The sequence below is a fragment of the Delphinus delphis genome, chromosome 3 (genome assembly GCF_949987515.2).
Source record: "Delphinus delphis chromosome 3, mDelDel1.2, whole genome shotgun sequence".
Lineage (NCBI taxonomy): Eukaryota > Metazoa > Chordata > Mammalia > Artiodactyla > Delphinidae > Delphinus > Delphinus delphis.
In genome coordinates, this window is record NC_082685.1 from 93568353 (window position 1) to 93580248 (window position 11896).

Here is an 11896-nt window from a genome sequence, read left to right on the forward strand (position 1 = left end):
GGGAGGGGGCGTGAGGCAAACCCCTCGATTCCGTCTTGCTTTCTCCAAGCTGCTCTCTCTTCCCTCCGGAATCAAAGACCAAACCCAGGGGCCTCCACCCCACCCCTCCACATCTCCCCCTGCCGGCACATCCCGGATCTTTCCAGCGCGGCTGCGGAGTGGCAGGTAGCGGTGTCCCAGAACCCCAGCCACCGGCTCCCGCTCTGCTGGCGCCTCTCGCACGTACACCTCCACCCCTAAGGCCTGCACAAAGAGCCTTTCACGCTGCCAGCGCCACCCTCCGCGCCGCCCTCCAGACCGGCTGCATTGCTTTTGCCCACCCGCGGCACCAGCGCATTGCCGCTTGGTGAGTGTGCCAGCCTTCGCCGGGGCAGGGCGGCAGTGAACGTGTGCAGGTTGTTCCTGCTCTGCGCTTCGGCACAGGCACAGGTGCGGTCCCTTGTCCCCCCTTCTACCGCTTTCTCTAGCTGTCCACCAGCGGCCACAAAATGCATTCCTTCCTTTGCATAAATGATCTTTGAGTGTCTTCCTAGTATGTCTAAACTGGGGGAGGGGGGCAGTAGTGGTCCTCTGGATTTTCGCTGAAATAAGGAATCCAAAGACCTTTCCTGTCCATTTAAATGTGGCTTGAGTTTGCAGCTTAAGAAAACCCAGGATAACGATTTGGGAATTACGAGGGGAGAGAGGGTTGAGAGAGACATCTAAGACACAGGTGAGGAAGTGTGTTATTAAGAACAAGCCCACGCAAAGTTCAAGGAAAGAATCACTTGGGTAAGAGTAGAATGTATGCAGGGCGAGAGGGAAGGGACTAGCTGATCTTCCAAAGTTGAAAATGAGCATCACAGGTATTCAGCAGTAGCTACTGTTCTGTGCAAGGCCTGGGGCGAGCGGGCTGCTTCTCTTTGTCCAGGCAAATAAATATTCAAGTGTCTTGACCTAGGTATTTCACTTTTTGCCTCCTTAGGAGTTTCTCCGACCCTCTCTAGCTTTTCTTCACCTTCTGCTCTCGGTCTAACGCTAGAGGCAGCATAGGGCAGGGTAAACAGGGAGGAGTGGGAATCTAGTGAGGAGGGTCCAGGAAGAACTTTCTGAATAGTAGTCTTAGGCAACTGATGTCTTTGGACCTTGGGTCACTATCAAAATGGGTGTGTTAGGGGCAATGGCCGGGTTCCTTCTGGTTCTGAAATCCTATGACGAGAGACGTCTCTTCGCACCCTCTCTGTAGGTTCCCTTTTCCCCTTTGAAGCGTTTACCCACCTTGCTTTATCTTCTCCAAATGCCAATCAAATTGAGAAAAAAAAAATACTGGGGATGTGTCACGGTAAATGTAAGATACACTGAAAAATGCTCTTTTTGCTATTGAGAATTAAAAAAATAATAACCCTCAGCTCCTGGTCCACAGAAACAAGGAATTTTAATGTCCTCACTTGCTTGCCTTTGAAAAGCCACTCCAGCAATCAGCAGAGCAGCAGAGCAGAGCTTTAATTTAGAACGTAAAGGCAAGTCTCCTGTGTTTTTCTTTTTCCTTCCACCAACACAAAGACAAGCTGCCACATAAAATAATGATGAACAAGAGTTCAAAGCAAGACCAGAGAGCCAGCCCAGAGGACGTTTTCTAATGCAGCACCAGTCCTTCAACACTCCCCTGCTAAAGCTGGCTTTGGACAGCACATAAATAGTAGGCAGAAGCTGCCAGAATCCCCTTCCCCACCCCCTTCCCATAAATATTGGTCAGTGGAATTTGTATTGTCAATCATCATGTAAATGCATTCATCAAATGTTGTCAGTCTTCATGTAAATGCATTCATCAAATCAATACACTAAATTTTTCCTTAGCCTCATACTTTCCAGAATTTTCAATTCACTATTCACTTTGGAATCTTTAGCCTTAGTTCTCCCTCTGGACAACCTTGACTGTTTTGTGTGGAATCTTTTCTGAAACCAAGACAAAAAAAGGTGAAATTTCATAATGAAGTGCTAATTTTCAAACTACAAATCTCTTGCTTCTTCAGTTTTATCAAAAGAATTTTAGAATTGCTTAGCTTTCATAGCAATGCACACTTAAAAAGTTATATATTAAAGAGAATTCTTAAGTACACTTTCATTGGGGAATATAAGTTATTGTTTAAACAATAGTGGTGGAGAAACATTTTTAGCTTTTTTAAATTCTGTTGCTTTCACTTGTATCAATCACACCCACCCTCATAACTGTCCCATTCATATATGCTAAAAACAGTTATATTTCTTATTAGACACTGTATGTTCCACTAGTAAAAGAACATGGCTTATTTTTTCCTCCCAAAATTCTTTATCTTGCTCAATGCTCCATAACTTTTTTCTCTTATTTCATTTTAATCTTTCTTTTTTTTCTCATACCAACCAAAATAAACCAAAGACGGGAATAGAAAAGGGACAAAAAAGTCACCTTCATTGTTTGACTTAGCATTTCTCTACTGACTGTAAAGAAACTTTCTAATGATTCAATGTGTATTTGCACCATCCTCTGAATTTCCACTTAAACGTGATAGAACTTCAGCTTTTAAAATGTTCGGTTAATGTATACATTCAACTCTCCAGTTGTCAAGGTCATAGTTTGCTTACTTTTGATATTTCTAAGTTTTTCCTTTTGCAAATTGGAAGAGTCATCTCAATGATCAAGCACCAAATGAATCCATTTTTCAGTATTTGTTTTCCTTTTTATTACATGTGTTGTACTTCTTTTCTAGTTTCAGATTAATGCTCAATTTAATATCCTTTATTTACTCATAATGTTTGAGAATTATTATTATTGCTAATAAATTACACTATTTTAAATGTTAGTAGCACCAATAATAAGATTGGTAAGGAATAGAACATATATAAAATAATGCTGGGAGAAAATGCTGTTACACTTTCTACATGTGATTAATTTAGTTAAATGTTATTGAAGTTCATCAAGATCTTTTTTATTTTACAGGATCAGTGTTTAAATTGAGTGAAAACATAAAGGATCTAAGACCTACTTCTATCTGTAAAAGGGTGAGAATTTGCTTTGCTTTTTTCCCTCTATACAAAGATGTAAGACAGCTGTCTTGAACCATCAGCTCATGTGATGGTTGAAGTAAAGAATTCTGGTAAATTGTAAATTTTAAAATGAAACCCCTGGACACATAGCTAATGAACAAAGAAAAATTTTTTTTAAATCCTTCAGAAGATGAAAACTATTACATTCTATCAGCAAAGAAAGCCTGATTTTTTAGAGAAACCCTGCAATTCTAAAGTATTCCTACATACATATACAATAAAGTAGATAAATGAATGTGTATTAAATTAATAAATATTCCTGAAAACATATGTGATAAAAAGAAAGTAGACAATAATCTCCTTGACGTTCTAGGGAAAAAGCTACAATTTTTTGTGGGCCTGCTATTAGAAAAGCTCTTGTCATGAATCGTTTAGCCATCCAGTACAGTGTAAGATAGTAGAACATGGAACAGCAGGGACTGACCTTTTCCCTACTGTATTTGTAGATTTTTTTCAGTTGTAGTCATTAAAGACACCCACACACACACAAATTTTCTAGATCTTGTAATATGTCTTTAACATTAAAAAAATTTTTTATACAATTTTAAAGGTTATTTTCCACTTACAGTTATTACAAAATCTTGGCTATATTTCTCATCTTGTACAATATATCCTTGAGCCTGTCTTATACCCAATAATTTGTACATCCCACTCCCCCACCCCATATTGCCACTCCTCCCGTCCCCACTGGTAACCACTAGTTTGTTCTCTATATCTGTGAGTCTGCTTCTTTTTTGTTCTATATAACATTTGTCTTTCTTTGACTTATTTCACTTAGCATAATGCCCTCCAAGTCCATCTATGTTGCTGCAAATAGCAAAATTGTTTTCTTGTTTATGGCTGAGTAGTATTCCACTGTATGTATATACCACCTCTTCTTTATCCATTCGTTTATTGATGGACACTTACGTTGCTTCCATATCTTGGCTATTGTAAATAATGCCACTATAAGCATAGGGGTGCATGTATCTTTTTGAATTAGTGTTTTTGTTTGTTTTTTGGATCTGTACTCAGCAGTGGAATTGCTGGGTCATATGGTAGTTCTATTTTTAGTTTTTTGAGAAACCTCCATACTGTTTTCCACAGTGGCTGCACTAATTTACATTCCCACCAACAGTGTACGAGAATTCCCTTTTCTCCACACCCTTGCCAACATTTGTTATTTGTGTTCTTTTTGATGATAGCCATTCTGTCAGGTGTGAAGTGATATCTCATTGTGGTTTTGATTTGCATTTCTCTGATGATTAGTGACGTTGAGCATCTTTTCATGTGCCTATTGGCCATCTGCGTTTCCTCTTTGGAAAAATGTCTATTCGGTTCTGCCCATTTTTAATCAGGTTGTTTGTTTTGTTTTGTTTTTTGATGTTGAGTTGTATGAGCTGTTTATATATGTTGGATATTAACCCCTTATCAGTCATATCATTTGCAAATATTTTCTCCCATTCAGTAGGTTGTCTTTTCATTTTGTTGATTGTTTCCTTTGCTGTGCAAAAGTTTTTAGGTTTAATTAGGTCCCATTTGTTTATTGTACTATAAATCTTAAGAGGCAAAATATATATCCCCCAAATATTCACTTTCTTTTACATTACATTTGCTCTATAAAAGATAAACTTCAAGAAGCTGGAAAAGAACCTTTTAAGAGAGGTAAAAAATTGTAAAGTTACTCTTCTGTGAACCAATTTAGACCTACCATGGTAATTCATAACTTCTTTTAGAGATGAAGTCTCTATTCCCACACTCACCTGTATACAGAGTGGCAAGAACATTATAAAAATATGACAGAATGGAATATGCCAAAATCCTTAAAATGTCATGAAATCTATGACATTTGGGAAATTGGATAACCTCAATTCTAATAGCCAATATTACCAATTAAGAGTTTAAATAATAAAAAAACTAAGTGTGTTCTAATATATGAATGTTATGTTTATACCTACCAATATCAGAGAAAATTTCAAGGAGATATATTTTAATTCAACTTAATAAATTGAAAAAATAATGGGACCAAATGTGTTCAAATAATCACAAATACAAAAATAATAAGTATTTTCCTTTTTCTTCTTTTTTTCTCATATTTCATCATGCCATCCTTTCAAGTTGTCTAAGCCACACAAAGAGACTCAGGCAGTGTTTGTGCCAGAAGTAAGGTTAGATTGGAGCCTGAGAATGAACCCAGGGATGAAAACAGTGCATGTTCATCAGATGTTTTAGTGAAATAAATCTGGCTGAATTCAGGAGTGGGGCTTATTTCACAAGAGTAGGAAAGGATTCTCAGAGGTCAGGCTCTTGCTGTTGAGTTGTTAATGTGCTCTTCAGCTGTCCCAGCTGGGACTGTCCATCAACTAAGAATGTGAGGAATGCATGACTGGTGCAGGGATCTATGTGAAATAGATGAAGTTTCCCTTTCCCCTGCCCCCTGGTAGGGGTGCCACAAGGGAGATGGGGGATATACCCCCCCCTCCAGACCCCCCAGTAAACAATCAGCATCCAGGATACGTACTCCTTGTTACAGAAAGGATCATGCACAAATATAATTCCTTTCTTTTAATCCTTCGATTAAGCAAATGATTTTTGAGCACCCACCAGTGAGCCTGGAAATCCTCTAGATCCCGGGGATACTGCTGAAAATAATTCAGACAATGCTCTGAAGAATGTACATTCGGATGGTGGGAAAATAAACAGGTAAACAAATCAATAAACAAAATAACTTTAATAATGCTATAGAGTTTAAGGAACAGGGTGCATGTTAGCAACAAGGGTGAGAAGGAGTCACCATTAATGGAAAGGGCTTTCTGAGATATCATGGAAAGGCCTGTAATAATATGGGGGAAAGGGTTCTAGGCGAGGTCAGGGTCTCAAGGTATGAACAATCTTTCAGTGTTCAAGGAATGGAAAAAACTATGGCAAAAAGTATTTTACCTGGGAGAATTTTTAGCAATCTAAGGCAGACTTCTTTGGCACTTGAATGAGGGAGATTTCTTGGTTGTTCCCAAACCTCAGGAAGGTAAGAAACAGAAGAAGCATTTATTTAATTACTATTAGGAGTGACACCTTGTGTCTGACTCTGACGTAGGTGGGACTGGTTGGGCTCTAAGTGCACTCTCATAACCTCTCTCTGAAGCACAGATTGTTCTCATTTTGTAGATGAGGAAATTCAGATCAAAAGATTGAAAAACCTGCCCAAAGATACATAATAAGTGGGTGGTACAGGATTTGAACCAAGTTTTTCTGATTCTAAAGTACAGTTTTTTTCCATTAGACTTCATCGCTCTATGTTATTTATGGACAGTCCTGGCGTTAGAATGCACAGAGATTCATCATAAAGTTTTTGCACCCCTGACGAATAAAATGAGTGTAATTAATAGGAGAATTAAAAGGTGAACTAATTGGGAAAAAACATTAAGAATTACTTTTAGAAATTTAAAATTAAAAATGTAGTCCTCTTCTAGCCCAATCAAGAATCTCTCCTCAGTAGTGCAGAGAGCCAAAGATTTTCTCAACTCATACTCTGCCGCTCTATATAGCTTTTGTCAAGACTTGAATGAACTTTCTTCACTTGATTAAATGTCCAGTAACCTATGGCTTGATCACAGGAGTACAGGTTTGATGCACACTCTTTCAATGGGATGCCTATACATTTCTAGGGAATTCACAAGCAGAATTATCTTATGGATATAATCGTGCCTGTTTCACAACGTAGCTCGTGCCATTTCCTTAGTAAGGGCTGTGCGACTATGGAAATGCATGAGTGGTGTCCATGGTGCCAGGTACACAATAATATTAGTGGTTTCCTACAAAATCCAGAGCCTGGAAGGAACACGAGAGGTAATTATGTGGAAAAAGTCTGATATAATCACATTGGAAAATAATCCGAGTTATCAATGCACAATTTCATTACTGTACCCATTATTACTTTTAACAGAGAGCTAGTACTGTTTTATCCACTGTTCATTCATTCAGTCAGTTGGTTATTGAGCTAATCATTGTTTCCATAAACATTTACTGAACTACCTACTATGTGCCCATACTCTTCTAGGCACTAGAGATATATCGGTGAAAGAAAAAAGAGTTAAGAACTGAGAAATATATCAATGAATGAATCATAAAAATCCTCCCACCTAGAAGGAGAGACAGAAAATAAACATAAACATGAGGACGTTGTAGAGTATATTAAAAGTAGTAACATGCTCTGGGAAAAATAGAACATGATAGCGAGATATGGAATGCTGGTTTTTATGTATAGTTTTTAAAAGGGTGGTTAAGGTGGGCTTGGCTGAGAAAGTGACATTTGAGCAAAGACTTGGAGGAGTTGATTGAGTGACCCACGCAACTATCTGAAGGGAGTTCAAGGCAGAAGCAACAGCCAGTGCAAAGATTCTTAGGCAGGAGCATACCTGGCATTTTTGAGAACGAGAAGAGAGGCCAGTTTTGTCAGAATGGAGTGAGCAAGGGAGAGTTATGAGTTTAGATACATTAAGCAGCCCCAGATCACAGAGAACTTCAAGACAATTGTAAGAAGTCTAACTGAATTTGGGAACCCTAGGAGAATTCTGAGCAGATGAACGACTTGATTTGAATTTTAGGAGTTCACTCCTGTAGTTTTGCTGAGAATTTACTATGACCAGGCAAAGGTGGAAGCTGGGAGTCCATTGGGATGGTTATTTCAATAATCTGTGTAAGAGACGATAGCAGGTCAGACCAATAGTGGTAGCAAAGGAATTGCTTAGAAGTGGCTTGATTCTGGATATATTTGGATGTTTGAATCAAAAGGCTTTCTTGATAGATCAGATGGAGATGTTAGGGAGTAGTCAAGGATCCCTCTAAAGCTTTTGGCCTGAGGCACCATCAAGATAGAATGCCATCAACTGAGCTGAGTTGGAACAGGTTGGAAAGACAAATTGCACCAGTTAAGGAGATGATTTTATTCAGTCTGTTGCAGTAAGGAGAAAGCTCATTAATGAGGACCATCTCAAAAACAAGGAAGGGGCCTTGAGGGAGAGGCAGGTACAAAATGGAGTCATCAGGTCATCTTATGGGAGTCATGAGGAAGGATGGAGAGGGATCTTTCTCATCTGATTCATTTGAGGAAGAGTGGAGGTGAGTTATCTTGATATATTTGAGGGCAGGGTGGTGCTTCATGGTTAGCCATTTCTTCGAACACAAAAGAGTGGGAGCAGAAGGCTCAGGTAAAGTTAAATATTGTCTGTGAGGAAAAGTAAGAATTTAGTTTTGGACTTATTAGGTTTAAGATTTCTGTTAGATTTCCTGGTGAAAATCTCTTCAATATTTCCTTGCCTGACATCAAGATGTTTGCTGTATCCAGCCCTGAATTCTCACACTGCATGTAAAAACATGTAATTTGAATAATCAATTTTATTTCATTTCAGTAAACAGATGAAGTCTCTGAATTATTTTTTTATTGTATAAGTATTTTTGTTTTTGTTTTTGTTTTTTGCGGCACATGGGCCTCTCATTGTTGTGGCCTCTCCCGTTGCGGAGCACAGGCTCCGGACGCGCAGGTTCAGTGGCCATGGCTCACGGTCCCAGCCGCTCCGCGGCATGTGGGATCTTCCCGGACCGGGACACGAACCTGTATCCCCTGCATCGGCAGGCGGACTCTCAACCACTGTGCCACCAGGGAAGCCCAGTATTTTTGTTTTTAACAGCCTTCATATTACTAAAATTATTTTAATGAAATTGGAACCAAATTTTCCTTTATCTGACACTTCAGATATTCCACATCTCAGTGATGGGATCCATGGATCACGAAAGACTGTAGGGTACTGGTCATGACTGATTTCATATTCACACCTACTTATGTGTATCATATGTTCTTTCCCCTGTAGGTCCAGTAAATTAGAAAAAACATACCTATCTTTAGTAAATTTGCCTAAAGATACATGAAAACCTTTTTGATATCTATATACAATAAAATACATAAAATGGTTCATTTGATTATAGTGTTAGAGGTTAATGGTCTGGATTTTTCTCACATGTCCTGCCAACACCTAGAGTGCCTCATGTTTCATATGAAATTCAGGACAGCCAATCTGATCAAAGCAGTCAGAGAAATGGTAGGAAATGTAGGCCTTTTGGGGAAAAGACTAGAAAAGAGTAGATTGTAAATTATATGTATATGGAATAAGAAAAGAGTGACGATAGAGAAGTTTTAGGTAGGAAAGAACATGTTGAGTTTAGAAATCTTAGAAGTTAAATTTAAGGAACAAAAGATTAAAAGAGTGAGAACAAACTATACTTTGGTCCAAGGACAAAAGGCACTTGTGAAATGTTATAAAATATTATAAACAAGCTTTGTTTGCAGGTTTGGGAATCTGATTTAGACTATCCCCTTTATTTTGGGGAAAGAATGACTTGATTTTAAAGTAATCCATACTTGGGATATCTTTTGTATTACCTGCTTTTGGCTTTAGAAAGGCAATAATTGTAACTAAATTCTATTAATTAACATAGGAAATTAGCTCAGAAACCAATATAAACTTCACTATTATCTCACTGAATTCTCATAACAATCTTACAATCTGATATCATTATTTTCTGCATTGTACAGATAAGAAATTTAGAAGGTGAGGTAACTTACTAAGTCATGCTACCCACCCTCCCCTCACCCCACCCTCCGCCCCAGGAAAAACAAGGAAGTTGAAGAGGTAGGATTCAAACCCACGTCTATGACTCTAAAGTCTCTTATAGAGCTGCCATATGATCCAGCAATCCCAATCCAGACAAAACTATCAGTCAAAAATGTACATACACCCCTATGTTCGTAACAGCACTATTTACAATAGCCAAGACATGGAAGCAACCTAAATGTCCACCAACAGAGGAATGGATAAAGAAGATGTGGTACATATATACAATGGAATACTACTCAGCAATAAAAAAGAATGAAATAATGCTATTTGCAGCAACATGGATTGATTTAGAGATTATCACACTAAGTGAAGTAAGTCAGAAAGAGAAAGACAAATACCATGGTATCACTTATATGTGGAATTTAAAACATGATACAAATGAACCTATCTTCAAAACAGAAATAGACTCACAGACACAGAGAACAGACTTGTGGTTGCAAAGGGGGAGGTGGGGTGGGAGAGGGATGGATTGGGAGTTTTGAATTAGCAGATGCAAACTATTATATATAGAATGGAGAAACAACAAGGTCCTACTGTATAGCACAGGGAACTATATTCAACATCCTGTGATAAACCATAATGGCAAAGAATGTAAAAAAGAATATATACATAGGTAAAGCTGAATCACTTTGCTGTACAGCAGAAACTAACACAACATTGTAAATCAACTATACCTCAATTAAAAAAAAAAAGCCTCAGACATTACAAGTCAATCTTTCTCTTTTATTTTCCTAAAAATAACTCAAGAGAGGGCAGACAGCAAAAGCAAGAACTATAATCCTGCAGTCTGTGGAACGAAAACCACATTAACAGAAAGATAGACAAGATGAAAAGGCAGAGGGCTATGTACCAGATGAAGGAACAAGATAAAACCCCAGAAAAACAACTAAATGAAGTGGAGATAGGCAACCTTCCAGAAAAAGAATTCAGAATAATGACAGTGAAGATGATCCAGGACCTCAGAAAAAGAATGGAGGTAAAGATCAAGAAGATGCAAGAAATGTTTAACAAAGACCTAGAAGAATCAAAGAACAAACAAACAGAGATGAACAATACAATAATTGAAATGAAAACTACACTAGAAGGAATCAATAGCAGAATAACTGAGGCAGAAGAACGGATAAGTGACCTGGAAGACAGAATGGTGGAATTCACTGCTGCTAAACAGAATGAAGAAAAAAGAATGAAAAGATATGAAGACAGCCTAAGAGACCTCTGGGACAACATTAAACACAACAACATTCGCATTATAGGGGTCTCAGAAGGAGAAGACAGAGGGAAAGGACCCGAGAAAATATTTGAGGAGATTATAGTCGAAAACTTCCCTGACATGGGAAAATAAATAGCCACCCAAGTCCAGGAAGTGCAGCGAGTGCCATACAGGATAAACCCAAGGAGAAACAGACCGAGACACATAGTAATCAAATTGGCAAAAATTAAAGACAAAGAAAAATTATTGGAAGCAGCAAGGGAAAAATGACAAATAACATACAAGGGAACTCCCATAAGGTTAACAGCTGATTTCTCAGCAGAAACTCTACAAGCCAGAAGGCAGTGGCATGATATACTTAAAGTGATGAAAGGGAAGATGCTACAACCAAGATTACTCTACCCAGCAAGGATCTCATTCAGATTTGATGGAGAAATCAAAATCTTAACACACAAGCAAAAGCTAAGAGAACTCAGCACCACCAAACCAGCTCCACAACAAATGCTAAAGGAACTTATCTAAGTGGGAAACACTAGAGAAGAAAAGGACCTACAAAAACAAACCCAAAACAATTAAGAAAATGGTCATAGGAACATACATGTCGATAATTACCTTAAACGTGAATGGATTAAATGCTCCAACTGAAAGACACAGGCTTGCTGAATGGATACAAAAACAAGACCCATATATATGCTGTCTACAAGAGACCCACTTCAGACCTAGGGACACATACAGACTGAAGGTGAGAGGATGGAAAAAGTTATTCCATGCAAATGAAATCAAAAGAAAGCTGGAGTAGCAATACTCATATCAGATAAAATAGACTTTAAAATAAAGAATGTTACAAGAGACAAGGAAGGACACTACATAATGATCAAGGGATTAATCCAAGAAGAAGATATAACAATTATAAATATATATGCACCCAACACAGGAGCACCTCAATACATAAGGCAACTGCTAACAGCTATAA